Source organism: Ornithorhynchus anatinus, chromosome 15 (assembly GCF_004115215.2).
Source record: "Ornithorhynchus anatinus isolate Pmale09 chromosome 15, mOrnAna1.pri.v4, whole genome shotgun sequence".
Classification (NCBI taxonomy): Eukaryota; Metazoa; Chordata; class Mammalia; order Monotremata; family Ornithorhynchidae; genus Ornithorhynchus; species Ornithorhynchus anatinus.
Window position 1 is genome coordinate 21014067 of NC_041742.1, and position 24130 is coordinate 21038196.

Below are 24130 nucleotides of genomic sequence, written 5' to 3' on the forward strand. Positions count from 1 at the left end.
AGTATTGATATTAAGCTAACTAATGGGTAATTATCAGGGGCATTTTTCTTTAAAAGGGCATTGGTTGTTTCTCTTCCATCTGTAGGGTCTTCTCCCTTCCATGCTTCTTGCAAATGCTTGCTAATGACTCCCTCCAAACTATGAGGGTCCTGTGGGCAGGGAATATGTCTACCATCTCTGGGATATTGGGCTTAGTTCAGAGCTCCGCACACAGTGAACACTCAGTAAATGTAATGGACTGATTAATCCCAATGAGTACCCAGTAAGTACTCACTCAATACCACTGATTGATTGTTACAGAAGCAATGACCAGATCTCAAGTTGGGTAGTGGTAGCAAGCAGCTGGATCACATGAAAAATGAAAGAACGAGCTCCTCTTTGCCTCAGTGTCCCAAGACCCAGTGCAAGGTACTCTTTTCCCCTGATTTCTGGTGCTGATGCCGCTTCTTGGGGTTCCAGAGCTTCCATGATCTTTCCCAACATCACTTCCCATTCCCCCTGCAGGACTCTGAAGTATCTCCCGGTGAAAACTTCTGGTCTGGAGGATGGGGAGTACCGGTTTATCATGACCTTGAGAAGATTTAATCTCCTACCAATTTGTGTGACTTTGAACCAGTATCGGCTTTTTTCTTCAAGTGATTTATACTTCTAAAACTCTGTCCCAAAGATAATCAAGCTACCCAGCATTTATCTTGGGTCCAGTGCCTCCCTTACTAGGTAGTACTAAAACGAGAGCACATTCTTGACGTAATCCAAAGCAACCAGTCAGGATCGGGAATAGGAGTTTTCCACTTTCCTGGTTATTTATCCACTAGAATAAGAACTTTACCTCATCTCGGATAGAAGTTTCAACCCCTCCAAACAAATAGAAGGGATGAACACATTTGTACATTTGCCAACAAAAGGATCCAATACAGGGGGAGAGTTGGGATTTTTCTCAAAATGAAAATTCAGATTGAAACTTCCAATTTCACAGTTTGATGGGCTGAAGTGAGTCTTGTTTTCGTTCAAGATAAACTAATTACATTTTTCTTTTCAGGGCTTTTTTTTTTTTTTTAGTCAAGGAGATATCCTAGTCAGAGCTCAAGGAGTGACTGTACTTTTCCTGTTCCAACTAGTAAACCAGTAGCTAGTTGGAATTAGGAGCCACAAAGACAGTGTCTAAGTGAAAAGGATTTTAACTCTTTGATGCTGGGATTTGATATCCATCAGGTAATCTCTCATTCTTGTCAAAACATAACCATCTGAGATGCATCAGACTTTCGGTGTGAAATGCAATAAAATTTGCAGCTGGCAAGCACATTGGTCGTATGAAGGGGTCAAAGAGGCTTACCACAATGAAGGTAAATCAGATCCGATCCATCCAGGCATTATTGGACAACTGGCTGCCAGATTTTCCAGCATTCCACCTTTTGAGCTTGACCTCTAGTTCTAGGTACTGCCCATGAAGATGAGGTGGTGACCCTACTGGAAAGAGAGAGAGAGAGAGAGAGAGAGAGATAACTGGCCAGGCCTAGAAGAAAGTACATTATATAGGAAGTGCAGATACCTAGACCGAGTGTCCTTGATCAAGTCACTTCAAACCCAAAATGTCTTCAACTATTTGTTGGGGTCATGTGACTGGATGACCCAAAGGGAGGCAATGAGAAGCAGCGTGGCTCAGTGGAAAGAGCACGGGCTTTGGAGTCAGAGGTCATGGGTTCGAATCCCAGCTCTGCCACTTGTCAGCTGTGTGACTGTGGGCAAGTCACTTAGCTTCTCTGTGCCTCAGTTCCCTCATCTGTAAAATGGGGATTAAGACTGTGAGCCCCACGTGGGACAACCTGATTCCCCTGTGTCTAACCCAGAGCTTAGAACAGTGCTCGGCACATAGTAAGCGCTTAACAAATACCAACATTATTAATGTGGGCTAGCAGCAAGAGCACCAATGTGGGAATCGGGAGACTAAGGTTCTGGTCCCAGCTCTGCCACTTGCCTGCTGTGTGATCTTGGGCCAGTCACGTACCCTCTCTGAAGCCTGTTTCTTTTTCTGTAGATGGATGATGAGATGGATTATGGGCTCCATGTGGGACAGGGACTGTACCCGATCTCACAACTTCATCGTACCCAAGGGCTTGGCTCACAGGAAATGTTCAATAAATGCCATAATCATTAAACGTAATTATACAAGTTGACCCCAAGTCTCATTTTCATAGGAGTCCCACATCCTGCTGCCTAGAGTCATGAAGAACTAGAACCCAAAATTAAACCGGTTCCTCTATTGGGCAATTCAAATCATTATTTGCCACATTCAACCATGAGCAACAATAGCACATTTTTCAAATCACTAAAACAATCCACTCTATCCCACTCTCCAGTATCTCAGACTGAAATAATGCAATCCTAGGAGCTAATACAGAACTTCCAGAAGACAGAGGTGTCTGAAAACAATTTTCATATTAGATAGCCATACTCATTCCCATGTAAATTATAACCTAAACTCCAGAGTTAGATTGGGAGATGCTTACAATCAGAAATCCACAAATGAAGAATGTCCGTTCTGGGTGTTGGGGATTTTGATAAACCAATCCAACCCCAGTGGAATAGATATTACTATTAATTCTGCTACCAAACATTTCTTTCACATAGTCCAATCGGATTTAGCTTTTCAACTAAATTTCACACCTCAAATTTCCAATATGAAGATTTCAGGAGACACAAAACAGTTGAGTTTCAATTTGGGGATAAAAATGAGGATCATTTTTAATTGATGCTACCAACTGTTAATACAGCAGTACCAGGCTAAACACACTTTTTTTGCTCAATAGTAATAATTACAGTTGTAGTATTTGTTAAGCGCTTCCTATGTGCCAACCACTGTTCTAAGTGCTGGAAGAGACACAAAATAGGCGGGTTAGACATAGTCGCTGCCCCACAGAAAGGCTCATAGTCTTAATTCCCATTTTATAGATCAGGTAATAGAGGCCCAGAGATGTTAAGTGACTTGATCAAGGTCACATGGCAGCCACGTGGCAAAGGCAGAATTGGAACCCAGGTCCCCTGACTCCCAGGGTCCATTCTCTATTCACTCGACTACATTATATTTTTATCCATTAAGTCTGAGTACTGTCCAGGTCTGCAATGCTTCAAGAAAACAATTCTAACCTGACATAAAATGCTTGAGAAGGTATTTAAATTCCATAAGTGTAAATTTCCTTAGTATTTACATCTGGGCAGGTTTTCTAACCTCTGGGGAGCAAGGGAATGGTGTTTGACTAAAAATTCATTAAGGAGCTGTATTTAGAAATGACTTGTGTGCTATTTGATATGTTCAGTCCGAGATTGTATCTGAGTTGATAAAAGCAAAGCAAGTTTCAACACATGGAGAATTGAAATACCTATGACACCATCTAACCAGCTAAGGCAATTCTCAATTCACACTGGAAAATGGAGAATATTTATATCCAGCGATATTCCCTTAGCTGTCAAACCAGGTTTCTGGAAAAGAGAGCACCAAAGGGGTCATTAGAGTTGGAACTTCCAGCTCTTCAATTGCCCTGAGCTGGAGTTTGTAAGATCTGGACCACTCCAAGAAACTCTGTGGAGAGAGGTTATATAAAGGAGTAACCATCTGAAACTTCTCCTTTAGTGATTGGCTGGAAGGGGACCATAAGCATCACTGTAGGCAGGGAACACACCTGCCCGCTTTGGCTATTATACTCTACCAACTGCTTAGTACACTGCTCAAATACCATCGACTAATTACATTTTCTTTACAGGGCTTGTTTTTTGTTTAAATTGTACTTTCCCAAGTGCCGAGCTTTGCACAGAGCACTTTGCACACAGTTAGCACTTGATACCTATCATTGACTGGCTGGTCTATCTGATAAGATTCATGAACTGCCTATAGTGAGCTAGAAATTCTTTAAAATATTTTCTTGTAGATGAGGAGAATGAATAAGAGAGAGGGGCACCTGGGGGTGTGCTTTTGAATGTTTAAATGATACTGATTTTGTGGTGACTGCATGCTCATCGCTCTCATCTTTATATAATATTGAAGGCAGGGCTGGTGTCTAGCCTACAGTCAATACAGCATTAGGCACTCAGCAAATTCTTGGGGATAAGGATGATGACAGCGATGATGGTGATTGTGGAATGATGGAAAGGTAAGCATCTTCCTTTCCTAAAGGCATACAGAGCTTGGGAAACTTCAGTGGCTGCAGTCCCAGCTGTGTCTCTCTCCCACATAATAACAGTGCTATTTGTTAAATGCTATGTGCCAAGCACTGTTCTAAGCACTAGGGTAGACATAAGATCATCAAGTTGGACATAGTCCCTGTCCCACATGGAACTCTCAGTCTCGATCCCCATTTTACGGAGGAGGAGGTCAAACAGCAGCCAACTGGAAGAGTCAAGATTAGAACCTACAGCCTCTGACTCCAGGGCCTATGCTCTTTCCACTAATCCATGCTGCTTACCCTTTCCCCGCAGCCCTTCCAACAGTTGCTGTAGAAGGAAGGATCCATGTAGAGGACCAAGAACCACCTCTGAATCATTGTGCTAAATGCCACCACCATCGAGGCGATCCGTGGCCTCACCTTCCGCTCATGGACTCTGGACAGGAAAGCTTAAAGGTTCACAGAGCCCGGGGGGGCTCCAGTCTTCCTCTAACCAACACCTTTTCCCTGCTTCCATCGAGCAGTGGTTTTTTAGCCAAAAAGGAATCATCACAATACTTTCATTGGAGTTTTACTGAGATCCCATTGCTTCACAAAAACCCTCCATTGCATTTGTTTGCTGGATTCATAACATTCAAGGTTTTGATTAAACCCCTTTGGGCATACAGTAAAATACTTGTCTCCTCTTGTCTAGGTGATGGCCTGGCAGTCCATCAGGAGTAGGTTTTAATGCAGGCTCAGCATCTGGCTTTTGTGTGGTTCTTGGAAACTTTTGGAAACTTTTAACCTTATCATCATGAACTTACTGCATGCTCAAACGCTATAACTTGACGCCCTGCCACCCCCCTCCAAGCTAGCATTTTCTCCGCTCTCGAGAAAACTGAAACAGATCAACATACCAAACCCATACAAACTGGTATTTGTTTAGCTCAGTGTGCCAAACAATAGCGTTTATTGAGTGCTTACCGTGTGCAGGGGACTGTTCTTGGGAGAGGACAGTTATGTTCTCTGTCTATGAGAACCTTACAGTCTAGAAGAGTAGGCAGACATTAAAATAAATTATAACGTATATAAATGCTGGGGCACTGAGGGTGGGGTTAATATCAAATGTTTAGAGTATAGATTTCAGGGCATAGGGCAGTGCCGAATAGGAAAGAGAGTGAGTACGAGATATGAAGGCTTAGGGAAGTTCTCTAGGAAGAGATAAGATTTTAATAAGGCTTTGAAGGAGGGAGAGTGGGGGGGGTCTGTCAGACATGAAGAGGAAAGGAGTTCCAGGCCAGAGGGAATACATGAGCAAGGGGTTAGCAGTGGGATAGACGAGACAGATATATAGAGTAGGTTGGCATTAGAGGAACAAAATGTGCAGGCCGGGTTGGAGTCGGAAATCAGTGTCACAGCCTGTGATACAGACTTTGACGTGGAGGGAGGTAGGAAATCACTGGAGGTTCTTGAGGGGTAGGGAAGAGGCAAGAGGCAGGAAGGTCAGCGAGGAGGCTGAGGCAGTAGGAAGGTGGGATAGGAGAAGTGCTTGGATCAGCATAGTAGCTGCTTGGATAGAGAAGAAAGGGTGGATTTTAGAGATGTCGTGAGGGTAAAACTGATAGGATTTGGTGACATTAAACAGATGAGGCAAGGATAGTGTCAGGTTACAGGCTTGAGAGAGGGAGAAGAGTGATGGTGTCTATAGTAATGGACAAGTCAAGGGTAGGACAGAGCTATGAGGAATCTGTTTTGAACATGCTAATTGGAGGTGTCAGCTAGATTCCGAGTGGAGATATCCTGAAAGCAGGATGAGATATGAGACCGCAGAGGAGGAGAGAGATCAGGGCTGGCTGCAGAAGTAGATCCGGTAATCATCGGCAAAGAGGTGGTAGCTGAAGACATGAGAGCAAATGAGTTCTCCAAGGGAATGGGTGCAGATAGAGAATAGGAGCCTATTTACCCCCATACTAAGTGCTGGGACACATAAAAGAGAATCGGATTGGACTGAGTCCCTATCCCACATGGAGCTCATGGTCCAAGTAGGAGGGGGAGCAAATATTAATCCCTATTTTAAGGATGAGAAACTGAGGCATAGTGAAGTAAAATGATTTCCCCATGGTCACATACCAGAGAAGGGGTAGACCCGGCTTTAGAATCCAGGTCTCCCAACTCCCAATTCTGGGTTCTACCCATCAGTCCATGTTGTTCTTTCACACACAGAAACACACACTCTTTTCTATGCTTCAGCAAAACAAGTTTTAAACAATTTCAGCGCAATAAGGCACTTCGTGAATCTAATCAATCATAATTAAAACTTGTTTTGCAAAGGTTTAGTGTGATCATTCCTGGCAACTCTCAGTATGTCTTTTCTGGATGATTTCTTTCTTTTCTGTTGCTGCCAGTTCAGAATGCTTTGGGAGGTAGTGCAGGGATTTTCAGAGCATTCTCTTTAAAGCTCCTCAAGAGAGAAAAATATTTGGTCAGCTTTCAGAGGTAGAAAAGGCCATTTAAGAGTGCAGTCTGTATTTCCCTTGTTGTTTAAAGTTCACATCGCACATGTTCTTTAGATGTAGAATCAGAAAGGAAATGTGGACGGAAATCCTTTGTCCAGGGGTTTATTATATGTACATAAAGGAGGAGAAACGTCACCCGAGCCTCTGGTTTTCTCATTTTTTCTGCTTCTCCCATTAACCAGCCTTTGTTAATTTAAGGATATTTGAACAGCTGGGAAGCCTTGGTTGGGTAGGGCTGTCTGTCTACTGAATATATTTATCCAGTATCCCAGTAATAGCAGGATAACAGAGGTTAATCTAAACCACTGGATACTAATTGGATTAACTCCTTTTGCGTTGACAAAGGCAAATTTTAATTTTGGCAGGTAAGGTTGCGCAGTTTTGAACTGTCGAACTTCTACTTCAGACCTTTTTCCCCTAACTCCCCTCTGTGGTGCTGAGGCCATATATCGACTTCCTGCAGAAGAGACGCTGCAGAATTGGCTGGGAGACCTTGAGCCCTATGTCAGACAGGGCTCACTAGGACATGGAAACAAAGCAGAGACACACCCAGGTAGCTTAGAGCTCCTAGGGTTCAGTTCTGGCTTGCCCTGCAGATCCCATAACCGTGTTAATAGAGCCCAGCAGTGTGGCTAGGTGGAGTATGGGCCTGTGGGGTCAGGAGGTCATGAGTTCTAATCCCAACTCTGCCACTTGTCTGCTGGGTGACCTTGAGCAAGTCACTTCACTGGGCCTTAGTTATCTCATCTGTAAAATGGGGATTAAAATAGTGAGCCCCAAGAGGGACAGGGGCACTGTCCAACCTGATTAGGTTTTATCTACACCAGCGCTTAGAAGAGTGCTTGACACATAGTAAATGCTGAACAAATACCATTAATAATAATAATAGTAATAAACCTCTGGTTGGGGCCATGCCACAGGTGTGAAATAAAGACAAATGCCTAACAGCTTCCTATGGATAGACTGGAACACAAAAGGAATAGCAGGAGCCAGGAGAAACCCACTCTCTAAGACACATTTGACTCATTCCAGGGTCTGTCTTACCAGGACTGACCTCATTCCTTATAGGTCCTGGGTATATGGACCAATGCTAAAATTTGGGGTTGCTGTAGACTACCAGTTTGGTTGGGCTCGCTGGAGCCGAGAAGCGAGGTAAACTGGGATGAAATATTTCACTCAAGTCAAAATTAAGAATGATAATAATTGTTGTATTTGATAAGTACTTAATACGTGCCAAGCACTGTACTAAACCCTTCGGTACAAGATCATCAGGCTGGACACGATCCTTGACCCATGTAGGGCTCACAGTCTATCTAGGAGGGAGAACAGGTATTAAATCCCCATTTTACAGATGAGGAAACAGAGGTCCAGAAGTGAAGTAACTTGTACAAGATCCCAGCAGTCAAAAGGTAGAACTAGGATCAGAACCCACTTCCTCTGACTCCCAGGCCCCAGGTCTATCCACGAGGCCACAAAGTTTATCAAGTTTTCATTCTGTTATTCTTATCCACAGCAGAGAGGGGAGTATTGGGAAGGATCTTTGTTTTCATGGCTTATTTGGGTTACAAGAGAGGTATTTTGGGGTGTGCTAACTATGGTTAGTTCAAGAGCTTGGTACAGCGTATTGTACCGCGTCAATGCCCAGTAAGTATTACTATCTCTACCATCTAACCTCCATCTAGCTGGCCCCACTGCTAATTAACTCCCAGCTTTAAACTGAATCTACAAGCTTTATTCAAACTCTCTGCCAGGGCCTGAAAAGTTCTGCATTCTCTAACAATGATCAAAGTATATTGTGCAGGCAGCAGTTTGGATCATTTTTTTCTTCAAGATGCTTATATTGAAAACTCTCCAAAATTGAGCTGAACTGGGTTGTTCACCTCCAGAATATCAGAATGAGTAACAATAATAGTAATGGTGACATCTGTCAAGTGCTTACCGTGTGCCAGGCACTAAGTGTTGGGGTGGATACAAGCAAATCAGGTTGGATACCATCCCTGTCCGTGGTGGGGCTCACAGTCTCAATCCCCCTTTTACAAGTGAGGTAACTGAGGCCCAGAGAAGTAAAGTGACTCCCCCAAGGTCACACAGCAGACAAGCTGTGGAGGCACAATTAGAATCCATGACCTTCTGACTCTTAGGCCCAGCTTCTATTCACTAGGCCATGCTGCTCCACATAAACAGCATGAGCTCTGCATAGCTCCAATGAAGCCACAGGGCACTAAATTATCTTGCCCCCAAAGTAAAGTAGGCTACCTTACGGCATTCTGCTTCTGACCAACTTTCTGCTTGCAGGTCCTGTATCTGCAGGACAATATTTAATAATAATAATAATGTTGGTATTTGTTAAGCGCTTACTATGTGCAGAGCACTGCTCTAAGCGCTGGGGTAGGTTGAATCAGGTTGCCCCACATGAGGCTCACAACTAATCCCCATTTTACAGATGAGGTAACTGAGGCACAGAGAAGTTTAGTGACTTGCTCACAGTCACAAAGCTCCATCTGCACATCAAGACACACATCTTGTCCAAAGGCAGAAATAAACTTCCATGTTAGAAGAAACAATGCCTTTGTAGAGCTTAAATTAGATGAGAGAGTAAATAAAATCCACATTTTTGGAAAAGCACTCCCATCAGCACCTTGCTAAGAAATTCACTTCAACTTATACTGTTTGAGCAAGACATATAAGTCCTTCCTGCTGTTTCCACACAGACAAGCTGTGGGTTTCTCTCCAATTGCCCTAGAGAGGCAGAATGACCTGGTGGAAAGAGCATGCATGTGGAAGTCAGGAGACCGAGTTCTAATCCCAGCTCTGTGTTCTTGGATAAGGAAACCACTCTGTATCTCAGTGTCCGCATCTGTAAAATGGGAATACCTGCTCTCCCTGCCTCAAATTGTGAGAACTTCATGGGAGTTCTGTGACTTATCTTATTCTATCATTATCTAATCCATCTTTACTTTACTAATGTGCTTACTGTGCGCAGAGCATTGTACTAATGCGTGGAAGAGTACAATTCAAAGTTGGTAGATATATTCCCTGCCCATGAGGAGCTTACAGTCTAGAGGAGGAGACAGACATGAAGAGAAATAAATTGTGAATAAGGACACAAATGTTGTGGGGCTGAGGTATTTAGCCAGAATTTATTTTAATGTCTGTCTCCCCTTTTAGACCCTAAGGTCTTTGTGGGCAAGGAATGTGTCTATCAATTCTGTTATATCATACTCTCCCAAGCACTAAGTACAGTGCTTTTCATACTAAGTGCTCAATCAATACACTGATTTATTAAGCTCCTTGAGGGCAGGGGTCATGTCTACCACATTATTGTCCTGCACTCTCCAGAGTGCTTAATACAGAGCTCTGCACACAAAGCACTCCATCAATACCACTAATTGAATGAAGGATATTTCTGTTGTGCATTGACAGCCCAAACTGCTTTGGTACACAGACCTGAGAACATAAAAAATAAAAGTGGGAAAGGTGAACAAAATTGTTTGGACTTTAGGATTTCAAAGCAGTATTTTGCAATGGGCTTCACCATCACCACACATTTTGCAGCAAGTCTGGATCTGTGCTCTGGTTTTGTGTGTGTGTCATGTCCCATCAACTGACTTAACTCACGTCCATCTCCCTGACTGGAACTCCCTCCCCCTTCAAATCCCTATGATCATAACCTTCCCCATCTGCAAAGTCCTCCTCAAAACCCCTCACCTCCTGGAGCTATTCCTCAGATAAATTACCACCTCCTCCCCGGGTGATATCATGTCTAAAAAAATTCCATGGTACTTATGTTTACATTAACCATTTACACCTTTTATTCATTCATTTTTCCATACTTTTGCTGTTCCCATTCTATTAAGGTTTTCCCTCCTGCTCCTATTTCATGTTGACTATTTAGGTTGTCTGCCTCCCTTAGTCAGCTTCTTGAAGGCAGGGACCAAGTTACTTTTGAAAATGGCTACTGTACTCTCCCAAGCACTACTGTATGTGTGGGAGATAAATTCACCCTTATTAGGCTCAGTTCTGCCCCAGGCTGGTAAATGAAGTTTTTGGAAGGGGCATTAACTTTTTCAGGAGACCAAGACTGATCTTGGGCAAGTCACAACTTCTCTGTGCCTCGGTTTCTTCCTCATTTGTAAAATGGGGACTAAATACCTGCTCTTCCACCTACTTGGACTAAATTCCATATGAGACAGGAATGGTGTTCCATCTGCTTGTACTGTATCAATTCCAGCACTTAGTTACGTGCTTGGCATATAGTAACCACTTAAATTCCATTATTATTATGACTAGAGGCCCGAGGAGAGCCCTGAAGCAGTAATACACTAACAGTGCCTATGAGAAGCAGTGTAGCCTAGTGGATAGAACACGAGCCTGGGAGTCAGAAGGATCTGGGTTCTAATCCCAGCTCCATCACCTGTCTGCTGTGTGACCTTGAGAGAATCACTTAACTTCTCTGGGCCTCAGTTACCTCATCTGGAAAATGGGGATTAAGATTGTGAGTCCCATGTGGGACCCGGACTGTGTCCAACCTGCTTCATTTGAATTTAGTCCAGCAATTAATACTGTGCCTGGCACAGAGCAAATACCATTTTTTTAAAAAGTTTTGTTGGGCACACTTTTCGCCAAAAATCCATTTTAATTTAACTTGAGTCAAGTAAGGACCTGTTTTCCAAAGTCAGACTTATCAGAACTCCTGGATCATACATTTTGACAAGGATGTGCTTTCATTTGTGTCAGACCATGTGCAACTTCTTGACATCAAAGAAGAGGCTTATAAAATGACACCTCCCACCCACTGCCCAGAAAGCTTCTGGGTCCTAAAAGTGATATTTTTATGATTTCTATCTAGACAAATTCAGAGCATATGGACTTGATTTCCCTTCAAAAATAAGGGAGGATAAAGTTTAATAGGAAAAGCGATTTGCCAACAGTGCTTTTGGATATGGCAAATCATAACCATTTGAAATGTGTAATTATGTCAAAACATGGCTAAGTCTAACATTCTGATATTTTAAATGACTCAAAAAGGCCTTCTTCTAATGATCATACTTGAAAAAAGGAAGGAAACGAGACTTCCCATGATGACAGATTATGTAAAATTGTTCATTAATGCATATTGGACATGGACAATTATTCTTGTGGGATATGCATTATGTTTCCAGAGATGAATCAGTATTATAGCAACAACTGTGCTATTTGTTAAGTGCTTACTATATGCCGAACACAGTGTTAAACCCTGGGCTAAATACAGTATCACCACATCAGGCACAGCCCCTGTCCCACATAGGCTTCACAGCCCAAGATAGGAGGAAGGAAGAGCAGGTAGGCCCCAATTTACAGATGATGCCATTGAGGCCCAGAGAAGTAATGTGACTTGACCAGGGTCACCTAGCATGCCAGAGAGATTAGTTAGAACCTTTCCAAGGATGCCCAAGTAGAGCTCATTTATGTCCTGATCAAGTGAGACCATTTCCCCAGATTAAGAAAAATCCACCAGCAGTCAAATGAAGACCATTCATCTGCTCTTTACAATTGCCTTTCATGGGAAGGGTCGGATGGCCATGCAGATGCGTTGTAAATGAAAGAAACCTGAAGAAATGAAGTCATCCTAAACCCACACTGCCTTTGGGAAATGAAGGATAAACAAAGGAAGTGGCTGGGTGTGCATGGGCAAAACCAAAGTTTGTTTCCCAAACTAATCCCAGACTCCGATGTTTCTTCATAGTACCACTGTTTCCAGCTGAATTTTCTGTCCAGCCAGGCACAATGTAATTAAGATTCAATTGGTATTACAGTATCTCAGCATTTTGCAGAGGACTAAAAAGCTTTTGAATCTCTCTTTACAAAGCCATTGGCTGAAAAAGCAAAGCATCTGAAAGGTTCTGCGGTTCTGGCTTGCTTCCCCTCAACCTGCTGCCACCTTACTTGAGCTCTAGGGCCTGCAACTCATGAGAGCAACCACGAAGGCAAGCCGTAAACGCAGGCCCGAAAAAGCTGAAATGTCGCTTTCAGACTGAGTTCTGAGTTCCCAGGGTGAGATTCAGGGTTTGTGGCTCCCTTCATTGGGCTCGGTTGGGTGTCATGGGACTTGAGTTGACTTATGTCGAGTTGGGTGCCAAGAAGAGTTTTCCTTTTAAAAAAAATCCTTTTTAAAAATATGGCTGCCTCGTGTGAACCTGACCATTTTCAACGAACCAAGAAATCATTAACCCATCAAACCTTTTCTTCTTATTTTTCCAACCAGATTACTGTGTGACCTTGGGCAAATATCCACCTCTCTGTACCTCAGTTTTCTCATCTTTAAAATGAGGATATTAAAACCTGGCTTTCTGTCTTACCTCTCACAGTTGTTCTAAGGGTGAAAACGAGAAGTGGATGTGAGATCACTCTGGGAATGAAAAACACTATACAAAAACTAAGGTATAATTATTTCCATTTATAGACCCAAGTGTCTTTTCTACAGATTTATCCTGGAAAGAGATTGACTAATTGCCTTGGGTAACCTCCTTGAAATCTCTTGGACGTGGATTTATGCAGCCAATTATTTCACAACTCTGAGATCAAGGGTGCTTCATTTCTACCCCAAATTCCAAATTTGATAATAGTGGAAATAGCTTTCCACATGTTAAATTATACTTTGCTTCAAAATTGGGAAAAAAGTAATGCTCTACACAGCTTTAGGTAGATAGTAAATATTCTGAAACAAAACATGGCACCAATTTTGGGGGGGGGGGGGGGGCGTGCGGCAGGGGGGAGAGAAACAACAAAAACATTGGCCTAGATATTGTCTGCAAAATGTTCCAAAAAGTTTTATATAAAGAGTAGGCAAGCAAAGGAGTGTGCTGTTGCTAACCAAAGTTGAAGCTGCTTACAGTCAGAAGCAGTGTAAGTTTAACTGGGTTGAGTACTGCACACTTTAAATAATTTATACAAAGTTCCTAGAGGAAAGGACCTATTATATGCCTTTGGAGCTATGCTGTATTTCACAAGATTCTCATGAGAAACTCTTCTGGAAAATGCTCTTTAAAATGTAGTTTAATGGGGAAACAGTTTGTAAAAATTATAAAAAAAAACCCAGAAGGATTCATTACATTGATGTAAATGAATTATTTATGCTGGTGTGGTCAGGGAAAACTGGGGTACATAATCTAAGATTTAGAAATCCAGGAGCAGAATTAAAGACAAACCATTCCAGGCAAACAAGATTAAACAACCTAAACAAATACTGGTATGAAATTTTTTGGACAAGGGATAATATGGAGGCAACAGGACAAGGGAAAATGAAATGATCTGTATGCATTTTCTGCTTACAGTTCAAAGTTAAAGTAAAAGATGAATTTATACTAGTATCTCCTTTTGGCCAGAGTCGTCATTTTGGAGAAAACTATGTCAAATGCCAGTGTGCATTAACATATATTTTTAGAACTATTTCTTTGGAGCAATATAAATGGTATAACAGCATGAGAAAATATTCTATTTAATGTACTTTTCAAAGGTCACCCATGCCTTTTAATCCATTTAATGCAGTGCTCTACTCATGGTGGATACTCAAAAAATAATATCAATTCATTGCATTTCTTTTGGGCTTTGTAATGACACATTACGATATTTATGACTATTTTGATACTGATGCATCTTCACCCTTGGTGCCAATTTTTGAATGGTCTTTCCCTATAGCAGATAATCAAGCTGTACATCTTATATTTGTTCTAAACTTGATCTTGAGTAGGTTAGGCTTTGCTCGTAGGAGTTCATTAGCCATTCATTAGCCTGAAAAACCAAATGAGTCTGCAGCTTCAGGAAAGGATTTGAACCACAGGCTTTGGGTGGCAGTTAACACGAATATTCGTTTTAGACACATAGAGCCCTCTTCATGGAGCTATTCCCATAGAACATCATTCCTGTGTGCTATGATCCATTTTGAGAGCTTAATTTAACTCTTGCTGGCAGGACAGGAAAGGCAGAAAAATGTGAAGAGGTCCACTGAAGGAGTGGGTGTGAGGAGAGTTCTGCTTGGGAGCTGAGTGTACAACATTTGTTCATGAGAGATGTGAACTGAATTGGGCAGGAAAATATATTGTAATGTTTTATGTCAACAGTTGACTACTACATACTTCTCCATTTTCTCAAATGCTATCACCAAATTATTCTCTTCTCTGTGGAAATTTCAATTCCGCTCTCCTTTTGCTTTAAGTTTAGCCTTCTCCATTTACCCAAGTTTGAATTTACTTCTCTACTACTCCCTTCTTCCTTCTGCACTGCCTATGCACTTGCATCTGTACCCTTTGAGAACTTTATATTAACCGCATCCTCGGCCCCACAGGACTTATGTACATATCTGTAATTTAGAGAAGCAGCGTGGCTCAGTGGAAAGAGCCCAGGCTTGGGAGTCAGCCGTCATGGGTTTGAATCCCTGCTCTGTCACTTGCCAGCTGTGTGACTGTGGGCAAGTCACTTGACTTCTTTGGGCCTCAGTTCCCTCATCTGTAAAATGGGGATGAAGACTGTGAGCCTCACCTGGGACAACCTGATTACCCTGTATCTACCCCCGCGCTTACTATGTGCAGAGCACTGTTCTAAGCGCTTAAACAAATATCAACATTATTTTAACTTCTGTCCTCCCCTCTAGTACAATTCTGTTGCAGTCTGGCCAGCTCTCAGCTCTGCACAGTCAATTGGTATTTACTTATTGATTAAATCTCTCTTATCTTAGTCTATGCATGCTCTTTTCCTGAGTCTTCTGACCAAGTTTATCTGTTAGAGCATTTCACGGGCTCCATCTACCTTCAAAATCAAAGTGAAAAATGTCCTTCACTCTTCTGCTATATTTTTCCAGGCGCTTAGTACAAATTATTGTCCTCAGTAGATGCTCAATAAATACCATTTCCAGGACTTTCAGTAATGACCATTAGAAGTAGTGTTATTTGTTAAGCATTTACTAAGTGCCAAGCATTCTACCAATCACTAGGGTAGATAAAGGATAATCAGATCAGACACAGTTCTTATCCCTCACAGGACTCACAGCCCAAGGGGCATGGAAAACGGGGATCTAATCCCCTTTTTAACACATGTAGAAACAGAAAAGTTAAGCGACGAGCCCAAGGTCACACAGCAGCAAGTGACAGAGCTGGGAGCTGATCCTGAGCCTCTGGACTCCCAGGCCTTCTCACTAGGCCAAGCTCCTCAGTAGTCTTTCCATCCTTCAAAACCAACTTTGGTGTACCAGTGGACAGAAAATCAATAAATAACAGAGGTCTCCCTATGTATGAAGCTTCTCATCAAGAGCCATCAATGAGCCTCAGTCCTGAGTCTTCAGGACTGAGAACTCAATCGGAAGAATTGATTCTTGTGCCATTACTTTGCACAGTGGCATTCTTTCAACTCTGCCAGTCAAAGTCCCACTGGAACATCCAATACAATGAGCAAGTAGATGGGCAAGGACGAGGTACACTGCAAAGTGCAGGCACATCCTCTACATTTTAACCACGGTAAAAACCCAATGTGTCTTACTCCAATTCTGCAGATGGAATTAATGCTCATATTGATGGTAGAGAAGAAATTCTGAGTATGCTTCTCAATATGTACCGTGATCTATGGTGAGTCCTACATGGGCACAATTCTGTCGTGGGTATCAGGATACCATTAAACACCTGCAGTACAAATTTCTAGGTGACATCCAGGACTCTCGTAGACCTAAACTCTCTTGGGTGAATATTTGACAACTTGGGGATGGTTCATTTTGAGATCGTTTCCTGCTAGAACAACATTAGAAAGTGCGATGAGCCACTCAATTAAAATGTCCTTTGCGCAGGATGGTAACATTACTTACCACAAACAGTAGGAAAACAAATTGCATCATTTTGAGCACTAATTTCCAAAGTTACACGGTTAAGATGATACCCAATAAAGATATGACCCCATCTGCTTCCTCAGACCAACTATTCAGAGGAGGAAATGGGCTTTTGTGGAACCAGTTGATTGAGAATTAGCTCCATCCAGCCAGCTAACCCAATCAGAATTAACCCTAGCAAATGAATGGCTGACTTTTAATAACTTTTACTCTTCATACAAATTTGGCAAGCCCAAAATGCTGTGATTCTCAATTTTTTGAACTGGGCTAATAGAAGTGTCTGACCTAAATTAATGTTTCTACTAAAGAACTTCACAAAATAATCCAGCAATACAATTGCCCCCACCCCTTCTTGATTTATAATGACATTCTAATGTTGAGCTAGCAAACTCAACTGTTGTTGTTCTCACCAGTAAGAGTAACATCACTGAATCACTTCCTGGGTGCATAGTGCTGTAGTGAACTCTGGGACAGAGTATACAGGTGGGAATTAGACTCAGACCCTATCCCTAGAGGCTCTCGCAACCCCTGAATGCATCTTCCCCACCTGCCGTCAACATCCCTTCCTCTCTTTTTGTATTTTTCCCCTGATTCGTGTGAAAAGTAGAAAAGACTTCCGTAATAAGCATCATACTTTACACTTTACAAAATTAGTGAGGGCATAGTGATGTATGCTACAGTCGACCTTCTAAAATATGCTGTTAGATGACCACAGAATGTACCCATTCCCCTACCAGCTGCTGAGTAAAACGAGCCCCTAGACAGAAGGGGATTGGGCAAGAAAATGTGGATGCTTCAGTGCAAACCATCCCCATTGCTGTGAAACCTCAGGGGCTAGATGGGGCACACATATTCCCACAGCAACATTCACCTTGAGGAGTTAGGCACTGAGAAGTCACACCCATAGAACCCATGGGTGTTGAGGGTCATGATGAGAACCTCAGCATTACTCACTCATGGGCAAGCAGCTGAGTCCTCAAACCAAAAGATGACTCTCTCACAACCCAATCTTCTTTTACTGCGTCCTCTGGCACACATTTCAGCTTGGACACATTCCCTTGTATCCTTCTCCCTCATCCAAACATTTTCCTTCACCAGCTCTCTCCTCAGAGCTAACAATATCGACAGGAGCAGAAGGCGAGGTGGGAGCCCGACAGTCTTCCTGTTCTAATAGGTTGAACATCATAAACCAGGGAGCATAATCACTCGTATTTATTGAGCGCTTACTGTTTACAGAGCCTAATCACCTTCATTACACCAGAACAACATGGAAAAGGGAGGTTCTGTCTGTCGGCTGCCACTGACTGCAAACATATACCAGCCTCAGCCTTGACTTTGTCTCCCTTTCTAAAGGGCAGGCAGAGGTTCCATTATATAAAGGAATTTGAGTTCTTTGGATGAAAAAGGGAGTTACAAAAAGGCAAAACCCTATTTCTTTCACGTAAGTGAGCTGACTGCCTTAAGTTTGGAACAACTTTCCGTTGCTAAAGCTGTAGGCAGGATTGGGACTAGGGATCCAGAGATAAATGGTCTTTTCCAGTCCACCTGGGTTTTTATTTTGTTATGGAATCAATTTTGTGTGTGTGTGTGTGTGTGTGCGCGCATGCTTGCACGTGTGCGGGTCCCAAAACTCAAAGAAACATGGAACCATAATTGGCTAAATGTCTTCAATTTACTCAAGTGAGGCTCAAAATACTGGAGTCAGGAAGAGCCAAAAACAGGGAACAAAAGAAAGAAATGAAAAACAAAAACACATCTCTCCATGTGGCTAAAATACCTCCAAACTGCAATAAAAACAGAGGGAAGAATTCCTTCAGTCCCCCTCAGAGCTGTATGAATTTGGCCCTTATCTGAGTTTCCATTAGTAGTGCCTGAAAGCTGTAAGTTTTGGCTTGGCTTCTCCCCATACCCTGTCCTCTAGAGTTCAACAAATGTGTTGAGCCCAGAAAAATAATATACTTATGGAAAGGCCAAGAAGCCGATCTAGATCCAGGACAGCCTCTATTTTCAAATCATTGCCGGATACCCTCCCGTCTCTGGGCTACCCCTTATGGAGGAGCTTATTTTTGGATATAGACAGCAAAATAATCTTGTTGGTACTCTTTACCAAATAGGTTCCAAACTCCCAAGGCGCTGCTAGAATAAAGTCGACACATCAATCATCTCCAGGAGACTTATTTAGGATTTTATCCCGGGATGCCCCATATAAACTGCTGTGAATCTTTCACATTCTATTTCAGTCGAAGACAAAGGATGACAGTGAGGACTTGAAATGTTTTTTCTAAACTGAGTTAGGAAAATGGAAACAGCTGCATTTCTAAATGTGCAGTGAGTACCAAAATCCAGCCTGTGCTCAGCTGCTTCTGTTCCTGTCCCCATATCTACTCCTGCTCTTCTGCCTTTTACCATCCTCATCCTACAATAATCCCTGCCCCTCCTGCTCCCTAATTTCCTCCTCTTCTTCCACCCGCTGCTCCAGATCCTGTTCCAGCCCCTCCAATGGCCTGGGAGCCATTTCTGAGCCAGACCACTCAACTATGGACCAGACAGAGATGACTCAAACTTTCCAACACATCATTCTTGGAATTCTTTCAATCTAAATCAACAAAACGTCTACCTAGAAGCATCTAGCAAGGCATTCTGACTACAACCTCCACCCATCTGACAGACTCAAGTCCCTCCCACCCTCAAAGCCCTCCTAAAATCCCACCTCAGCCAAGCTTCAGCACCTCATAGCATAGAAACCCAAGAGTCATACCCGGCACTTATGAGAATTACACCTTCCTTCAACACTTTTGTTCAAATGCTTATTCAATTGTACATTCAATGATTTACTTTGATTTGCAAACCTTTTCAGTTTTATTTCCCCTCAGACCACAAGGCTCTTCTGAGCAGGGCAAATGTCACTTTTCCATTTGGTACTTCTCAAGTGCTTAGTACAGGGCACTGTGCCTGGCGGGTGCTCAATCAATGGTATTTATTGAGTACTTACTAGGGGAAGAGCACTGTATTAAGCACTTCAGAGAGTACAACAACAGAATTAGGCAGACACATTCCCTGCCCATAACGAGCTTACCATCTAGAGAACTGTAAGGCTCTAGTTATAATACCTTTATTACTACTCCTCTAAAGAGAAAATAAAAATCACAAAATATTTTGCAAAGATCATTAAATAGCATGGCCTGATGGAAAGAACTTGGACATTGAAGGCAGGAAACGAACTCTAATCCCATCACCACTTGTTGGTTAAGTAAATTTGGCCAAGCCACTTCAGTTCTCTGAGCCTCAGTTTCTTCAACTGTAAAATGGAAATGAGATGCCTGTTCTTCCTCCATCTTAGACTATGAGCCCCATGTGGGATAGGGACTCTGACTAACCACTTACAATGAATGTATCAGATGCAATATAGGGATAGCGCCTATATCCAACCTGATCATTTGAATGAACATGGGCCTTGGGTACTGATCCTGTCTCTGCCACTTGTCTGCTGTGTGACCTTGGACAAGTCACTTAATTTCTCTGTGCCACAGTTCTCTACTCTCCGAAAAAAGTGGGGGTTCAATCAATTGGGGTTGTCAGCCCAATGTGGTACTTGATTATCTTATATCCACCCCCAGCACTTAGTACACTGTGTGGCACATAATGAGCACTTAAATACCACAATCATCATCATTACTCTAGCACAAGTACAGTGCATTGCATATAGGAAGCAATTAAAATACCACAATTATCATTATAGATGGATCTGATACAATTTCTATCCCATTCTATAAATGAGAAAACTGACACATGAAAAATTAACTGACTCGCCCAAGATCAGGCAAGGGGCAGAGCTGGGATTAGACTCCAGGTCTCCTGTTACCCAGACCCTCTCCACTAGGGCCATGCTGCTTAGCACACAGTAAGCACTTTCACATAGTAAGCATAAAAATTGTTATGACTATTATTATTAAACAGGGAGCCCAGAGAAACACTTCAATACATTTGCCACTGACCTATGGGGCTCAGTTTGGCCACCTTCCAAGTGGAAATAATACTCCTTGCCCTGTGCTTGCCCCTCAAGAATCCTCTAAAGAAAATGGGGTGAGACTAAATAGTAGTAACTGTGGTATTTGTGAAGGTTTTACTACATGCCAAGCGCTGTACTAAACACCAGTTTAAGTAAAAGATAATCAGGTCAGACATTCTCTGTCCCACATGGGGCACTCGATCTAAGTATACTACTTCCAGAAACACTGAATAAATCCAATAAGACTCAAAGTCTAATAACTGTTTCTGCCTCCTGCCATTGCTTTCAAGTCACCTGGGGGGTTCTGCTATTTTTGCAGGGAAGAAAAACTATGTTGTCATTTGGGGTTCAGTTCTTTTTGCACATCATTCTCTGTCCAAAAGCAAGAAACCTCATTTTGAGATTCCAGTGCCTCTTCAGCTGCTTGGACTTCTGTTACATATTAAATAGTTCCTCCCAAATTTCACCTGAGTCAGTCAATCAGATCCTACTTCCTTCTGCTGGAAAAGACAAAGATAACAGGCCCCCTAAATTGGATAATAGTGTTGAAAGATATAATTAACTCAATTTATAGAGCATATACTCTGATGCACAAGAAAATTAGTACTATAAATCTTCAATAGTTTGTGTGCAAGATGGCTGCATTGAAATTCTCTATATTTCACTTGATTTTTATAAGATGCTTAATACAATGCCTTTTTCCTTATTTGGCAGTGACACTTGTGTATTTTCCATTTTCCTTTGTTGAAAGTTTAAACTGCCGTGTGACTTGGGGCAAGTCACTTGACTTCTCTGTGCTTCAGTTACCTCATCTATAAAATGGGAATTAAGTCTGTGAGCCCCCACATGGGACAACCTGATGACTTTTTATCTACCCCTGTGCTTAGTACAGTGCCTGGAACATAATAAGCATATAAATACCATTCAAAAGTAGATAAGCAAGGGTTCATAGTGGAAAAAGAGGGTAGAGGGAGGGAAAGGAATGAATGTTGAGTTTTTGTGGCTTTCTATTGTAGCATACTACCTGACTCTCTCCCCTCTCTTCAGTGCCAGAATTCCATAATTTTTCCATTTCCTGCTAATGTTGGCTTACTGTCCAGGAGAACTTGTACAATATCGAATTCTGCAGTAACTGAGGCAAAGGACCACACCGTTTCTGCAGCTTGCACAGAAACACGTCATTTGAAAACTTCTACAGATGCTTGACTTTGGCCAAATGCATCTTTTCAAATCAGTAGGAGTCCTGGATTAGCACCTTCTACAACACTTCGCAGAGACCAGTATTTTAAATGGCCCCTGGCAGAGAATTTTCCATTGGCTGCAAAAGCATTATGTGTCTACATGATGGAACAATTGAGGGCTTTAGTAGCAGCCGCAGATATCGGAGCTGAGGTCCGGCTAGATGCCCCTACTCTGTTGCTAGATGTCACAGGAATTGCCTGAAACTAATATTAGAGTACAGCTAGCTGTTAAAGGAATTCTGGATGCTAATCGAGGACTATTCAGCAATTCCTAGATCACTGCATTTAGAATGCTAACTCCTTTTCTTTCTTTGTCCTATATCCCCCTGTTTCCTGATCCTGTTCTACTGCTACTTTCCTTATCATGCTTGTATGCAGATATGTCCTGTATGCATATATTATAGCCCTTGTGAACAATGAATGACAGCATTGATTTATACACATATAAACATCTGTGGAGTCAGTTTATTCTAAAAACTCAATTTGTGAATTGTCTTCCTCAGAGTACAAGCTCCTTGTGCTTCTATAATATGTGTTGCTTCTGAACTATGTTGCACCAGGTTGGTGCTCAATAATAATAGTAATAAAAAATAAGAATGACATTTAAGCACTTACTATGTACCCAACACCAGTGCTAAGTACAAGGGCTGATGCAACATGATATGGAAAGAGAGGACAGATATTTAAACTCCATTTTATGGATGAGAAAACTGAGGCACAGTTAAGTGATCTGTCCAAGATCACAGAACGGGCAAGTGGTAGAGTTGGTAAATGAACCTAGGTCTTCAAATTCCCAATCTTATCCTCAGTCCATTAGACAACACTGCTTCTCAAATAACTCTACCACTTCTTCTTGTATTCTACAATTCACGTCTTTTTTCCCCAGCTTCCAGAGAAATTTCATTTTTCTTTTTCAGAATATCGCTTCTTCAAACTCATCTTTTTAATAATGGTTTTCAGCGTCACACCAAAAAGAACAGACAAGTGACAAGAAAGAAAAAAAACCCACCCAAATCAAAATGAAATAGTCATTGATCACCTCTTTGATTTACAAAGACAACACTTACTAAAAAGTCATGCCTCCTCCAAGAGGTCTTCCCTGATTTAACTCTTATTTGCCCATCCTAATGGCCCTTCCCTCTGCATCACCTTTATATTTAGGAGTGTATGTCTTAAAGACTTTGAGAAGCAGCATGGCCTAGTGGAAAAAGCATGGTACTGAGAATTAGAAGACCTGAATTCTAACCCCCATCCTGCCACTTGTCTGCTGTGTGACCTTAGTCAAGCCACTTCTCTGTGCCTCAATTTTCTCATCTGTAAAAAGGGGAGTCATTTTGAGCCCCCTATGGGATAGAGGCTGCATTCAACATGATTTCCTTATATCTGCCTCTACTTAAAATAATGTTTGACACATAGTAAATGCTCAAATATCATTACTACTATTATGGGATATTCATTCCACTCCTGGGGCCACAGCACCTCTATGTTCATATCATTAAAGTCTGCCATTCTCTTATCTGAACTCATTTTAATATGTCTTCACCTCTATACTGTAAGCTCATTATAAGCATGTCTGCAAATTATGTCATATTGTAATAATAATAATGATAATGGTATTTGTTAAATGCTTACTATGTTCCAAGCACTGTTCTAAGCACTGGGGTAGATAGAAGGTAATGAGGTTATCCCACGTGGGGCTCACAAGATTAATCCCCATTTCACAGAGGAAGTAAATGAGGCACAGAGAAGTTAAAGGACTTGCCCAAGGAACCACAGCAGACAAGTAGTGGAGGTGGGATTGTACTCTTCCAACTGCTCAATAGAGTGCTCTGCACATACTAAGTGCTCAATAAATGATCGATTAGACTGTAAGCTCCTTGGACGAAGCTTACCACCTTCATTTCCCCCAAGCATTCAGTATGGTGCTCAGTAAAAAGCACTAATTTTAAGTTTAGAGAAGCAGCATGGCTCAGTGGAAAGAGCCTGGGCTTCCAGGTCAGAGGTCAGGGGTTCGAATCCCACATCCGCCACTTGTTAGATGTGTGACTGTGGGCAAGTCACTTAACTCCTCTGTGCCTCAGTTACCTCATCTGTAAAATGAGAATTAACTGTGAGCCTCATGTGAGACAACCTGATTACCCTTTATCTACCCCAGCACTTAGAACAGCGCTCTGCACATAGTAAGCGCTTAACAAATACCAACATTAACATTATTATAGAAGTGTATAATTTTCCAAAAGGATTTTTCTCCCTACACTTCTGACACAGACTTTTCTACCTCATTTCTTCATCTAACTTCGAAAAAAGCCATTTTCTGCTAATTCACCTGCAGTTTACAGCAGCCCTCTGGGTCACAAGGGATTAATGGGATGTCT

General features: G+C 42.1%; 1 long non-coding RNA gene across 1 annotated transcript in view; it reads right to left on the reverse strand.

Annotated features, from left to right (window-relative positions):
• The window catches only part of LOC114817003, a 123428-nt gene that overhangs the window by 95154 nt on the left and 4144 nt on the right, over positions 1-24130 (reverse strand). Inside the window, exon 2 of the long non-coding RNA XR_003764837.1 lies at positions 1334-1467. This is a non-coding gene — a long non-coding RNA (uncharacterized LOC114817003). The remainder of the gene's footprint in view (positions 1-1333; positions 1468-24130) is intronic.